This window comes from Pygocentrus nattereri, chromosome 22, assembly GCF_015220715.1.
Source record: "Pygocentrus nattereri isolate fPygNat1 chromosome 22, fPygNat1.pri, whole genome shotgun sequence".
Classification (NCBI taxonomy): Eukaryota; Metazoa; Chordata; class Actinopteri; order Characiformes; family Serrasalmidae; genus Pygocentrus; species Pygocentrus nattereri.
Window position 1 is genome coordinate 10,892,551 of NC_051232.1, and position 15,239 is coordinate 10,907,789.

Sequence of the window (15,239 nt, forward strand, 5' to 3'; positions counted from 1 at the left end):
CAGAGCCATGGAAAAACTGCCTAGGCTGCATCCACAATTAGCCTGAGATGCCTAAGCCTGGTCACTGTCTACGGTGTGTTGCCTGTATTGCAACTCCCACCAAGCCTCCAGCGTCAGCCAAGAGAAACCTACAGCATGAGGTCCAGCTGGTCCGAAGACCTTAACTCTAAAGTAAGGCTGGCAATCTTTAATTTTTGCAGTCAACGTTTGACACTACTTTATTCAATAAGAATTCTTTTTAGATACATTTGTTTAGGTTATGTATTTGCTTTCCCAAGGAACACTTTGCACCCCATTCTCATACCATTTTAAACTGTGAATCACATTACCCCAAGTTATTTGTTTGGTTTATCTCCTTTCTTTTGTTTGTCATCAAATTGTATCATATTTGGTCTTTTCATCTTTTAGGTGTAAGCAAGGATAAATCACATTTAAATTGCAATAATCTCTACACTTAAGACATCTTTTTACAACACTTAAGGGAGCACCATGTTAATTATTTATTGTAATGTATTGCAATGCGTTGTCTAATTCTGTTTTTTTTTTCTCTAGGTACAAACATGGACTTTTGTTTCTAGCAGTATCTGAGCTCAGGAGTAGCTTTCTCTTTAACCTATTTGTGACTAGCAAAAAAATACTTTCTCTAGATATTGAGTGACTTTCAAAAAGTCCTATGTCTAAGAGTGCCTGCTAAATTCTGTAAATGTTACTTTTTAGGCATTCAGAGCTGGACTTGCTTGCATGTTTCAGATCACTGTCCTGCTGCATTACCCAACTGCGCTTGAGCTTTAGGTAATCCATCTATTATGACAAGTTATTCAGGTCCTGCCGAAGCAAAGCAGCCTCAGATCATCACACTACCACCAACATGTTTAACTGTCAATATGGTGTTCTTATGGTACGCAGTGTTGGCTTTACTCAAGATGTAATGGGTCTCATGGCTTCCAAAAAGATGCACCTTTGATGCATTCATCCACAGAATATTATTCCAAATGCCTTTGGTGTCATCTGGATATCTTTTGGCAAAATACAAGGTGAGCCTTTGTGTTCTTTCCGGACAGCAGTCTATGCCATTTTTGTCCATTTACCTTATCTGAGGCAAGTGAGCCCTGCTTTTTGTGGCGTGGGGTGTGTGTGTGTGTTCTCTGGAGTCCCAGAACCTTTTACAATGTTGCCTTTTTCCAGACTGGCAGATTTTTAATGACTTTCTTTTGCATTTATATTTAAATCTCTAAAGTGCATGTGTGGGGTTTTTTGAGACATAGTATGCTTCACATTGCCAGACAGATTCTGTTTTGTTTAGATTCAACAGGTCTGTCAGTAATCATTCCTGGGTATAGTTTACTGTTTAACTGTTTAATTTAGTAGCTAATTACTTTTCCACAAAGAGCCAAATATGGCTGAACAGTATTTTTCCTTCAATAAATAAAATCATAATTTGAAAACAGCATTGTGTTTAATTTTATTTGTCTAATATTATAAGTAGTTTGACAATCTGAAACATTCAATTGTGACCTATGCAAAAACGGAAGAAACTATGAGGGGGCAAATACTTTTGTCCAATACTGTACATATAACTATTATAGTACCACACATTATCCATTCTAATTTGACATTTAGAAGTATGTATCTTACCTTTAGATTCGTTTTTAAACTGCATTTAACATTCAGAAGTTTGTATGCAGTTATTGTATCATGGGACAGCTCACCAGACAGATGTGACCCCAGGCCATCTGAATTATACCACACAGGCCTACCAGGTGAGCCACCACAGAAGCTGAAGGGAAGAAAAGGGGGAAAATTCCAATTTCTAAGCCTACCAGTTTTAGTTTGGGCAAGAAGCAAGAACAAAGGATGCCAGGGGTAAACTTGCTCTCTCAGAAGTAGAGATAGAACTTGGAAACTAAAGCGACAAATGACTTTCACAACAGAAACCAAACTGAAGAAAAGGAAGGAGGATTCCTTCTTTTTTTCTTCTCCTCTTTCTCAGAGAAGAGAACCTTGAGAGGAGGCTAGAGCAACTCGAGAAGCAAGGGGAAGCGCAAAACTCTCAGGACTCTTATCCAAATTACCACCTGCTTCTGTCAACTCTCACTGAGACAAAGACAGCAGTGTGTGTCTCCCTCTCTGCCCTTAAGACCTCCTCTGCCCAGGTGTAAGATGTTGGGCTTGATTGGCCCTGGGAGGTGCACATTATCTCCCTCTGGTGGCTGGGAGTGTCACAGCCTTTAACATGTACAAAAGGGATGTTTTGATAAATATAGATTTTAACCCTTTTTCCTTTCTAAAGCTCGTAGGTAAAGACACTAAACATGAATTTAAAAATTTCAGTTTAATGTTCATTTTTTCATTACACACAAACACAACATTTTCTTTCAAGATCACTGTAGATATGTAGTCATTTTAAAGTTTCTTTCAATTCAATTCATCACTTTGAAAGACCAAACTTTATCGGTCACAAAATATTAACCATACAGGATTCAGGGCTCACTAGTTTAGGATGTGTTGCTCACTCACTAAATCTTGTTGTGCATGAAGGTCTCTTGTCACAACACACTGTCGGTGATGCACCTGCTAGCAGGAGGAAAAATGTGGTGCAACTTCAACAAGATGTATAGTTCCTTCTGGTTTGTACATTTTACTTGGTAAAAAGCAGGCTTCCGACCATGATCACAATGGAGAAATGAGCCATTTGAGGAGCTCTTCATCTGCCTCAGCTACTGAGATGATCTCTGCTGTCACTGTCCTCAAGTGTGTTCTCCTTAAGGAAATTAAGGCAGAACAAGGTATAAAAACTCTGAAAGGCACCTTGCTGGTTGCAGTCCACACAAGATTTAGTACGTTTCAGGAAGAGGCTCTAAACTCAGTTACAAGTCTACTGGATCTGAGATACCAAACAGGTTCATTTCATGGATGGGTTAAATGCGGAGGTGAAATTTCCCCATTATGGGACTAATAAGTATCACTTATAAATAAAACAGTCCTTTTAATAACAGTTAGCCCAACTTGCTAAAATTGGGAAACCTGTTTTAAGAATTTACCGAGTTCAGCAACACTATTAAATACATTGTTCTCAATTAATTAAGCAAAGAAAACTCTTGCTTATAAAGTATCTTACTGCCTTAGATTTGATTGAATTACCAGGTATTGGTTATATGTACTTCATAAGCTGGAGCTAAATGAAACAGAATCCAGCTAAACAAGCTGAAGTCCACACCCATCTTTCTGGGCCAACAGTGCCTTAGTCAAACTGTCTATTGGACACCTGCCTGTATGCTGCCATCTACTGTCCAGTTAAGTTTCCCATGACTATTTCCTGACTGTTGTTTTCCACCGAAGCATTTTCATACAAATAAACCTTTATTTCACACAAATATGTTGTCATATTACCACAAATGTGTTAGTTTGTTCATTTAAACATTAAAAAATATATAACATAAAAGTCACCCCATACTTGAGGCCTGGGTCTTTTTCTTGAGTCTTTCACGACAGATCTGTTTAATTACTGGGACAATCTCTGTGATGTTTTCTGTCCATGTACGTGTCACACAGTCTTTCTTTTGTGCAGAAATCCTCGAGTTTGTTTTTTTTTTCCCCACACAGTTTTGAACTTTCTCTGGGTAAGAGAGTGTGAATGGGGTCAGACACAAAAATAGTCCAATTATAAATGTCTTTTAATGTATGGATCAGTGTAGAAACAATGCATGAATAAGGTATAAAATTTGAAATATGACTACAGAAAACAACCGTTTTGGAGTTCAGCAGTTTAACCCAATGGAAGAAGCCTGAGGTATTTGAATGGGTTTCAGTGACGTAACAAAGCTTCTTTGGCTGTTATCACATGACTGCAGTGTCTCAAGCAAGGCACCACATCATTATATCTATACAAGTCACAGCACAAAGTGTCGACACTGATTCGATGCTCTGTTGTCGCGTGTAGCTGCATTATTTTCGAAATTCCCCAGATCTCAGTCAAATCAGTTAAGTCAGATGAAAGAGACTGACAAGGCTGAAGAAGCAACTCTGGTCAGGTAGTAACCCATAGTCTTTGTATTTGAATAACATATTTAGAAGCTGCAGCTTATCTAAGACAGAAAGAGTGAAATATTTCTTGACGTTACTTGAGCGGTGCCAGCTGGAAGTGAATGGATAGCTTTTAAATATTATTAAGCATGTAATCAGATAGATTTTCTGTGTGCTAACTCCATCAAATAGTCATATTTCTATTCAATGCCTATTGCTACTTTAGAAGTTCACAATAAACAGACATTTTGTGGCCATAAAAAAAAATACACTATACAATTACACTTTTCTACCACTAGGTGTCTTCATGGTTATTAACTTAGTATTCACACACGAATAAAATGTTCTATGTCTAGAAACATGTATATGATGTTTAAGCAAGAAAGTGTACATATGCACCACTGATAAATGAAACCTCAGGTTTCTCTTGTGTCGTGCTAACTGAAGGGTCAGAATTTGGTGCAAGTAACATCTGGTTTGGTCAACAATACATGCTGATGGTGCAGTATGATGGTGTGGGGAATGCTTTCCAGACACACATTAGAACCTCTGATGTCCACTTAAGAACTTCTGAACAGCACAGTGTATTTTAATTACTGACTAACTTCATGCCTTCATAGTTACAGTTTATCCACATGTGGATGGACACTTACAGTATCATAATGGATGAAATGCTACAAAGCATGTGTTCTCACTGTATGCCTCTAGCAAAGATGATAGATCACTTCACCCCAGGGGCCCAATACACCAACAGGACATCCTTGAGTGCAGACAGGGCTACATCGATGTGCTTGAGTGGAGATGTGCCGACATACACTGCTCAAAAAAATACAGATGAAAGCAGGTTCACACTGAGCACGTGACAGACGTGACAGAGTCTGGAGATGCCGTGGAGAGCGATCTGCTGCCTGCAACATCCTTCAGCATGACCGGTTTAGCAGTGGGTCAGTAATGGTGTAGGGTGGTATTTCTTTGGAGGGCCGCACAGCCCTCCATGTGCTCGCCAGAGGTAGCCTGACTGCCATTAGGTACCGAGATGAGATCCTCAGACGCCTTGTGAGACCATATGCTGGTGCAGTTGGCCCTGGGTTCCTCCTGGGTGTCAGCAGTTCCTGCAAGATGAAGGCATTGAAGCTATGGACTGGCCCGCCCGTCCCCCAGACCTGAATCCGATTGAGCACATCTGGGACATCATGTCTCGCTCCATCCACCAACGTCACGTTGCACCACAGACTGTCCAGGAGTTGGCGGATGCTTTAGTCCAGGTCTGGGAGGAGATCCCTCAGGAGACCATCCACCACCTCATCAGAAGCATGCCCAGGCATTGTAGGGAGGTCATACAGGCACGTGGAGGCCACACACAATACTGAGCCTCATTTTGACTTGTTTTAAAGACATTACATCAAAGTTGGATCAGCCTGTAGTGTGTTTTTCCACTTTAATTTTGTGTGTGACTCCAAATCCAGGCCTCCATTGGTTAATAAATTTGATTTCCATTGATGATTTTTGTGTGATTTTGTTGTCAGCACATTCAACTTTGTACAGAACAAAGTATTCAATGAGAATTTCATTCATTCAGATCTAGGATGTGTTATTTGGGTGTTCCCTTTATTTTTTTGAGCAGTGTATATTGCCAAAAATATTTGCTCTTCTACCTTCACGCGCATATGAACTTAAGTGACTTCCCATTCTTAATCCATAGGGTTTAATATGATGCTAGCCCACCCTTTGCAGCTATAACAGCTTCAACTCTTCTGGGAAGGCTTTCCACAAGATTTAGGAGTGTGTTTATGGGAATTTTTGACCATTCTTCCAGAAGCACATTTGTGAGGTCAGACACTGGTGTTTGACAAGAAGGCCTGTCTCACAGTCTCTGCTACAATTTATCCCAAAGGTGTTCTATTGGGTTGAGCTCAGGAATCTGTGCAGGCCAGTCAAGTTCTTCCACACCAAATTCGCTCATCCATGTCTTTATGGACCTTGCTTTGCGCACTGGTGCGCAGTCATGTTGTAACAGGAAGGATTCCAGCAAACTGTTTCTACAAAGCTAGGAGCATAAAATTGTCCAAAATCTCTTGGTCTGCTGAAGTATTAAGAGTTCCTCTAACTAAGGAGCCGAGTCCAATTCCTGAAAAACAACCCCACATCATAATTCCCCCCCTCCACAATGCAGTCAGACAAGTACTGTTCTCCTGGCAACCACCAAACCCAGCTTCAACCGTTGGATTGCCAGACAGAGAAGTGTGATTCATCACTCCAGCGAACTCATCTCCACTGCTCTAGAGTCCAGTGGCGGCGCTTTACACCAATGCATTCCACGCTTTGCATTGCGCTTGGTGATGTAAGACTTGGATGCAGCTGCTCGGCCATGGAAACACGTTCCATGAAGCTCTCTACGCTGTTCTTGAGCTAATCTGAAGGCCACATGAAGTCTGGAGGTCTGTAGTGATTGACTCTGCAGAAAATACCTTCCATGGTCACATACCTGTGACCATGGAAGTGATCAAAACAGCTGAAATCTATTATTTGCACTTTTGGAAATATAGTGTAGGTCCACACTGTTGTCTTTGGGTGTAGGTGGGGCTACATCAATTTCCTCAGGAGTAGGAACATGAGGGGGAGAAAGAGAGCTCTGAGCCTTCTCAGAGCAGGGAAGTAAGGACAAAGACAAACAAGATTCAAACAACACCAAAACTTGACACTTTTCCTATGGCTTCCAAGCTGGATTTTATAAGTTCTTTTCTCTCTTACATGCACATTCATATAGCCCACCAGTCTTTACTACTGCTGCTCACCCCTCTCCCTCTCTCTTACATCTCTGCTTCTTTTAAAGCAGCCCATACTGCAAAGAAAAATCAGCTTCAGCTGGTTGCATGATCACCTGAGTTAAGAAGAAAGAGAGTTTGCTGGCCCTTGCCCCCAAACTGCAGGTTTGGCCACTAGGATAAAACATAAGGTCTATTAAAGTGGCATCGCTGCAGGACCAGAGCTTGTTCCCAGGACGCAGGGCTGGGGATGGTGGCCAAGTGGTTGGCATCCTTCCCTTGCCATCATCATGAGACCTCTGCGCTCAGGGTTTACGCCTTCCTGCTGGCATTTGTGTCTGCCATTGACTGACAGGTATGGCGCCACATCAGTTTCAACACTAGGTGGTGCAAAAACACAAGATGAAAAATATAAATTTGCCAGTTTTAACAATTCGTGTGTGTAGAAATACTTCCCGTAAGCATAAGTGTGAAACTTGTGAGCACAGAAAGAAGTCTGGCATGCGTGTTTATCATCATGTTGTGCTCAAACTGCATTTTTTTCCTTCTCGATTCGATAGGTGTCTTTGTGCGCCATGTGAATTACCTTCGACTGCTTTCTGTGCTTGAGTGAAATTTTTGTGCTCGAGTATTGGATTGGGGGTGGTTTTGACAGTTTGGAGGTGGGCATGGGGGGTGGTTTTGACAGTTTGGAGGTGGGCATGGGGGGTGGTTTTGACAGTTTGGGGGTGGGGTAGTTTTGACAGTTGGGGGTGGGCATGGGGGTGGTTTTGACAGTTTGGGGGCAGGCATGGGGGTGTTTTTGACAGTTTGGGGCGGGCATGGGGATGGTTTTGACAGTTTGGGGGTGGGCATGGGGATGGTTTTGACAGTTTGGGGGCGGGCATGCGGATGGTTTTGACAGTTTGGGGGCGGGCATGGGGGTGATTGACAGTTTGGGGGCGGACATGGGGATGGTTTTGACAGTTTGGGGGTGGGCATGGGGGTGGTTTTGACAGTTTGGGGAACGGGCAGTGGGGGGGGTTGACAGTTTGGGGACGGGCATGGGGATGGTTTTAACAGTTTGGAGGCAGGCATGGGGGTGATTTTGACAGTTTGGGGGCAGGCATGGGGGTGGTTTTGACAGTTTGGGGGTGGGCAGTGGGGGGGGGTTGACAGTTTGGGGGTGGGCGGGGTACCATTAGTAGTGCACTGTTTAGTATAATAGGTGAAGCCAGCTTTATCAGGTTTTTTAAAATCTCATGCATTGGAATAAGTTATATGGTAAGTTATATGGATATAGTCCACCAAACAAGATAATATTCTTATCATAGGGTTTTTTTCTAGAGGATGCATCTAAGCTGCCCTCATATCTTTTCATCATTTCTGTGGTCGTTCTGGTCTACTTTGTTTGGCCTACAGGCATCTGTAGGGATGCAGGTGCAGCAACAGTGATGAGAAATGAAACCAGAGTTACAGCCGCCTTCCAAAATAGCAATGGGGCCTTCTTTATGATGTAAATTAATATTATGAAGTCATTTCACCAACATTGTAGCTTGCATGTTGATTGAATTATAAAATCTTCTTTAAGTTACACTGATAGACATACATCTTAGCAGCTTAACATAAAGAGAAAAAGGTTCAAATGGGAGGGTTTGGATTGACAGCGCACAGTAGAATAGTGTTTCTCAAATTTGTTGAGCCGCAACCATCCCAGATATATTTTGGGGTTTTTGGCCCCCTCGCTCTGAATTCAATCCTGAAACTTTCCATATCTTTTCCCTTGCATGAGATGATGAGGATGTGGTTCTGCAGTTTGATTCTATTGTAAATACTTGCAGCATTAACAGCTGTGCTTCTACTTGTAGTCTGTTCAAGGCGAGGACTTTATCACACAAGATGGCCACTAAACGAACAGAAGAAAACAAGAAAAAGCATTTCTGACCCTAAATAATAAAACAACAACAACAACAACAACAATCCACTCTGGTTTTAAAAATGTGGGAATACTTGTGGACATCCAACAGCTCTTTCTAAACTCAGTCACTCTGATCAAAGGGATGTCTGTCTGTCTGTCTAGTAGTGTAGATAGCTGACCAGCTACTGCTGATACACAGTTTTTAAACTAGTGAAGTTAGCTTTGTAAGCACTGCTACTCACTGCGACAGTTAGAGACTCGACTTGAAGCAGAACAAAGTCTCTAACTGGTGCAGTGTGCTAGCTGGTCCAAAGTAGTTACCAGCCTAATAAAGGTCTAGAATTTGACTTTACGTCAACTAGGCATAAAGTTTATGCACAGGTCCTGGTGACAATTGATCTGACAACCAGTTGGTGCAATGGTCTTAAAGTTACGCCCAGAAAATTATGACTGACCTGGTTTACAACCAGATGTAAGACCTATTGGTGCAAAAGGATCCAGTCATTTCTATCTGATGCAATATTCCTGGATATTCCAGCATCTTGGTGTTGTAACTGTGGATTATTTTGGGGCGTCCCCCCCCCCCATGGCACAATGTTGTGTGTGTGCCTAGTGAGGAGGAGAGTTGGAGGGGGTACGCAACGCGCATGCGTGTCACGGAGGGGACTTTGCCCCTGATGGATGTTAACCGGGAGTTTTGTTTAATAAAGATGCACCGTGATGTTCATGCGTGCTAGAAACGAAGTGAGTGACTCCGTTATCTTATTAAGACGTACAAGTTGAGAAGTTTGAGTTGCAACAAACTGGCGACGAGGATGGGATACACTTGGATTATCGCCTGACGTAACCTCTGGGACGAGTGAATCACCTGGCTTGACATGGCGACATTTGGAAGGATAGATGCTTTTGACTCAAACACAGAACAATGGAGCAGGTACGCCGAAAGGCTGAATTTTTACTTTGTCGCCAATGGCATTACTGACGATGATAAGAAGAGAGCCATACTTTTAACGGTGTGCGGGCCGCTTGTTTATGGAGTGCTTCGTGACTTAATTGCACCAGCTGCCCCCGCGGACATGTGTTTTGATGATTTAGTAGACAAGCTCCAGGACCACTACGAACCAAAGAACAATGTCATAGTGGAAAGGTTTAAGTTTCAGTCCTGCACACACAGCTGTGATGAATCTGTGAACTCTCTCGTTGCGCGTTTGAAACATCAGGCTGCGCGATGTGAATTTGCCGCCACGTTAGAAGAAAGGCTGAGGGACCAGCTCGTATGGGGCATAAATAGCGAGCAGCTCCAAAAACGTCTCTTGGCAGTCTCCACTTTAACATGGGTGAAAGCATTAGAGACGTGCTTGGCTTTTGAAACGGCGGAGAAGGGGGCTTTAGCCTTACAGCCCCCAAAAGACATCAACAAAGTGGCACCACGTTATCCGTCCAGCAAGGCTATGAGGGGGCCTAGCACCAAAGCAGCGCCATCTCAGTCACAGAGCTGCTACAGATGTGGTGAGGCCCACAGGCCTGAGAGCTGCCGATTTAAAGATGTAGAGTGCCGCTACTGCAGTAAGCAGGGCCACATCGCCCGCTGGTGTCGCAAAAAGGAACGGGATAGCCAGAGCCCTATGCCTGGCCGGGCTGGGGCCAATGCAATCACTGAGCAGCACCCGGATGTACGGGATGACAGTGTGGAAGAAGACCTCACACATGTCCTTGCCGTGACAGAGAAAGCACCCAGCCAAATAATTCTGGATTTAAACATCAATGGCACGGAGACACATTTTGAGGTTGACACCGGGGCGTCCCGCACTGTCATGTCAGAAAGTACGTTTTCACAGCTGCATGCACACACACCCTCACTGGTTTTGGAACCATGTAACAATTCTCTCAGATCATACACCGGCCAGCACATCAGATTGAAGGGGGCTACTCAAGTAACAGTGTCTTACAAAGGGAACTCCTACCACCTTAGCGCACTTGTGGTGGCGGGTGAGGGCTCCAATTTGCTGGGACGTGACTGGATCAAAATTCTGCCCTTAGACTGGCCTGCGCTGCTGGACGGGCTCTTCCTGGTGTCTGATTGCTCCCTAGCAGCTGTTCTTGAAGATCACAAGTCTGTGTTTGAAGATAAGCTAGGGGAGTTAAAGGGAACAAAAGTAACCATTAATGTGGATGACACGGTGCCGCCGCGTTTCTGCAAAGCGCGGCCGGTTCCGCTGGCCTTGCAAAAGAAAGTCGAAACAGAGTTGACTCGGTTAGTGGAATCAGGGATCCTCCAGCCTGTGACTTACTCAGAGTGGGCTGCTCCAATTGTGCCAGTTCTAAAGGGAGATGGTTCCATCCGCATCTGTGGACACTATAAACTGACAGTGAACGTGACATCTCGAGTAGAACGCTACCCACTCCCATGCATCGACGAGCTATTCGCCAAGCTGGCTGGAGGTGTCTGCTTCTCCAAGTTAGATATGTCTCATGCATACCAGCAGCTGGTTTTAGCAGAAGACTCGCGAAAACTTGTAACGATAAATACCCATCGCGGTTTGTTCCAGTACACACGCCTTCCATTTGGTGTGTCATCTGCATGTGCCATTTTTCAGAGGGCGATGGAAGGCTTGCTGGCAGGGATAGACCATGTCGCTGTGTACATAGATGACATACTTTTGACAGGTGTCACCCAGGCCCAACACCTGCGCACCCTGGACCTAGTGTTGTCTCGATTAGAGGAAGCAGGCCTTCGACTAAAACGGTCCAAATGCGTTTTTATGGCCCCTGAAGTGGAATATCTGGGCCATAAGATTTCAGCAAGGGGGCTACAGCCCCTGGAAAAGAAAGTACAGGCAATCAAGGATGCCCCAAACCACAGAACGCCAGTGAGCTCCGAGCATACCTGGGCATGCTCAACTATTATGGGCGCTTCCTTCCAGACTTGGCCTCAGTGCTCGCCCCTCTGCATGCTTTGGAGCGAAGTGGGAATGGATTGCTGTACATGACAAAGCATTCAAGAAATCAAAGGCCATGCTGACGTCAGAGGCGCTGCTGGCTCACTACAACCCTGCATCACCGCTGGTGATCGCTGCTGACGCTTCACCCTTTGGCCTTGGCGCGGTGCTGTCACACAAGTACCAAGATGGAACTGAACGGCCAGTGTGCTTTGCCTCCCGAGCCCTCGCTCCAGCCGAAAGGAAGTATGCCCAAGTGGAGAAGGAGGCTTTGGCAGTGATCTACGCTGTTAAGAAATTCCACCAGTTCGTATATGGGCACAAATTCACAATCCAGACAGATCACAAGCCCCTTCTTGGGTTGCTCGGGGAGCTGAAAAATATACAGCCCACAGCCTCAGCACGCCTGCAAAGGTGGGCACTCCTCCTGATGCAATACCAATACACCTTGACTTATAGACCGGGGGCACTGATCGCGCACGCAGACGGGTTGAGTAGGCTGCCATTGCCCCACAATGCACCAGACCCGCCGACTCCCCCGGAGCTTGTGTGTCTGATGCAGCAGCTTCAGACAGCGCCCATCACCAGTGGACAGTTAAAGGATTGGACCAGTCGGGACCCCCTGTTGGCTCGAGTATGCCAATTTGTGACGGCAGGTTGGCCTCTGACCTGCCCAGCAAGTGAGTTGCTGCCATATTTCAAGAGGCACGATGAGCTCACTGTTGAAGATGGAGTTCTTTTATGGGGGCTCCAGGTCATAATTCCCCCCCGGGGTCGGCAAGCCCTCATGGAAGAGCTACATGAGGCTCACCCTGGGGCATCACGTATGAAAGCTGTAGCACGGGCGTACATGTGGTGGCCTGGGCTAGACGCGGCCCTAGAAGATCTAGTGAAATCCTGCACTGCTTGTCAACAAATCAGGAACGCTCCCCAGCGGCAGCACCCATGTGTCCATGGGAGTGGCCTGGCAAGCCTTGGACACGCCTGCACGTTGATTACGCTGGCCCCTTTTTAGGCGAAATGTTCCTGGTGCTGGTTGACTCCCACTCCAAGTGGCTGGAAGTGTTTCCAGTGAAGTCCGCCACTTCAACCTCTACCGTGGACCATCTGCGTGATGCGTTCAGCACACATGGCCTCCCTCACACTGTTGTGTCAGATAATGCCTCTGTGTTCACCAGCTCTGAATTTGAGGAGTTTCTGAAGGTGAATGGTGTTCGCCACCTGACCTCTGCGCCCTATCATCCGTCCTCAAACGGGCTGGTGGAGAGGGCAGTCCAAACACTAAAAAAATCATTGAAGAAAATGTCAGGGGGAACACTAAGAGCCAGGCTTGCAAGATTCTTGGCGGCATATCGGTTCACTCCGCATGCCACCACCGGGCAGTCCCCAGCGGAGATGCTGTTCGGTCGGCGTGTGCGCACCAGATGGGATCTGCTGCGGCCAGACATTCAATCGAGGGTTCTCTGTGGTCAGGAGACAATGGTGGCCAACTCCAAAAGAAATTCAGTCATTCGAGACCTACCACTCAGGGCCGCTGTGTGGGTCAGAGATTTTTCTGGTCGGGAGAAGTGGCTGCCAGGCACAGTGATCGACAAGACGGGGCCTCTGTCTTACAGGGTGGAGGTAGCAGGGAATGTGTGGCGTAGGCACGTCGACCACCTGCTATGCAGAAACACTTCGCCGCAAGCCAGACCGGACTGGGAGCCGGAGAGCAGCGACCAGCCCGGTCCTGTTCCTCCGGCAGACTCTGACGTGGAGCTCCCAGAGGCGGACATGGTTCCGGGCCCAGAGTTGGCAGAAACGGATGACCGCGAGTCTGCTGTTGTGCCCCGGAGATCTTCTAGAGTGAGGAAAGTACCTTCTCGTTTAAATTTGTAGATGTAATTCGGGCGGAGGGCCTCAAGAAGGGGGCATGATAATCCCCCGGCCTATCCGCGAGAGTGTGGGCAGTCTACCTCTCACTCTCAGTTAGTTCAAGTTCATGTGTTCCTTTATTTAGTAGTTATAACTATATATATTAACAAAAGACTGGGGTTCCTAGTTCGGACTATGGGGGGAGGGATGTTGTAACTGTGGATTCTTTTGGGGTGTTCCCCCCCCCCCCATGGCTCAATGTTGTGTGTGTGCCTAGTGAGGAGGATAGTTGGAGGGGGCACGCAACGCGCATGCGTGTCACGGAGGGGACTTTGCCCCTGATGGATGTTAACCGGGAGTTTTGTTTAATAAAGATGCACCGTGATGTTCATGCGTGCTAGAAACGAAGTGAGTGACTCCGTTATCTTATTAAGACGTACAAGTTGAGAAGTTTGAGTTGCAACACTTGGCCAGGCGAGTTTGTGCTGTTATGAGGACCAGCAGAGTATGTGCAACATTAGCATGAAAGTTTGTGCTGCACAAAAGTTTGTGCATATACAACAACCACCTGTAGACCAACCACAGAAGGTCTTATCGGTCACAAGCTCACTTCTTTAGTGAGCTCACAGGTCAGTTTCTAATGCACTCTTATTAATATAGATGATGAGGTCATGTGAACACAGAGTGGTACACAGACCAGCACAGAGATGCTTTTGGGTATGACAACTTTAACCTTTCACACAGACCACAAACCACAGGAACTGATCTCGCCATTTAGAAATAAACCAACAAAAAATTGCTCCTGGAGACAGAGAGCAGTGACATAGATGGGTGCCAAAGCTGGTATGAAACGCCTAAACTTCCTGTCCTGAGAGCAAGTATGTATTTAGCAGTATCACCCAGACAGAGTCACTCTGAGAGCTGAAGACTGCAGTGGAGACTTCACATCTGCAGATACAGCAAAAATCCACTTAATGGCATCAACACTTTTAGAGAAGATCAAAGAGCTGAAGATGAAGGAGGATATACATGCAAATTCAGGAATTACAGACAACACATCAACTCATTCAGACGACAGCCATGATTATGAGGACATCGATGACAATGAAGATGATGTCCCAGAGACGAGTGTGACCAGAAGCTGTAAAGAGACTGTGACCTCAGGTACACACACACACACACACACACACACACACACACACACACACACACACACACACACACACACACACACACACACACACACACACACACACCTGCCACTTTATTAGGTACACCTGTTCCGTTGCTTGTTAAAACAAATAGCTAATCAGCCAATCACATGACCGCAACTCAATGCATTTAGGCATGTAGAGGTGGTCATGACAACTTGCTGAAGTGCAGTCCGAGCATCAGAATGGGAAAGAAAGGGGATTTAAGTGATTTTGAACGTGGCGTGGTTGTTGGTGCCAGACGGGCTGGTCTGAGTATTTCAGAAACTGCTGATCTGCTGGGATTTTCACGCACAACCATCTCTAGGGTTTACAGAGAATGGTCCGAAAAAGAGAAAATATCCAGTGAGCGGCAGTTGTGTGGACAAAAATGCCTTGTGGATGTGAGAGGTCAGAGGAGAACGGGCAGACTGGCTCGAGAGGCAACAGTAACTCAAATAACCAAACAAAATCTCTGAGGAATGTTTCCAACACCTTGTTCAAAGTATATCACGAAGAATTAAGGCAGTTCTGAAGTCAAAAGAGGTCCAAAGTTTTACTAGCAAGTTTT

At 45.4% G+C, this 15,239-nt stretch overlaps 1 pseudogene; it reads left to right on the top strand.

Annotated features, from left to right (window-relative positions):
* The first annotated feature begins 9,563 nt into the window (after positions 1-9,563).
* Positions 9,564-13,502, top strand: LOC108415859 (annotated as a pseudogene).
* Positions 13,503-15,239: the final 1,737 nt, after the last annotated feature.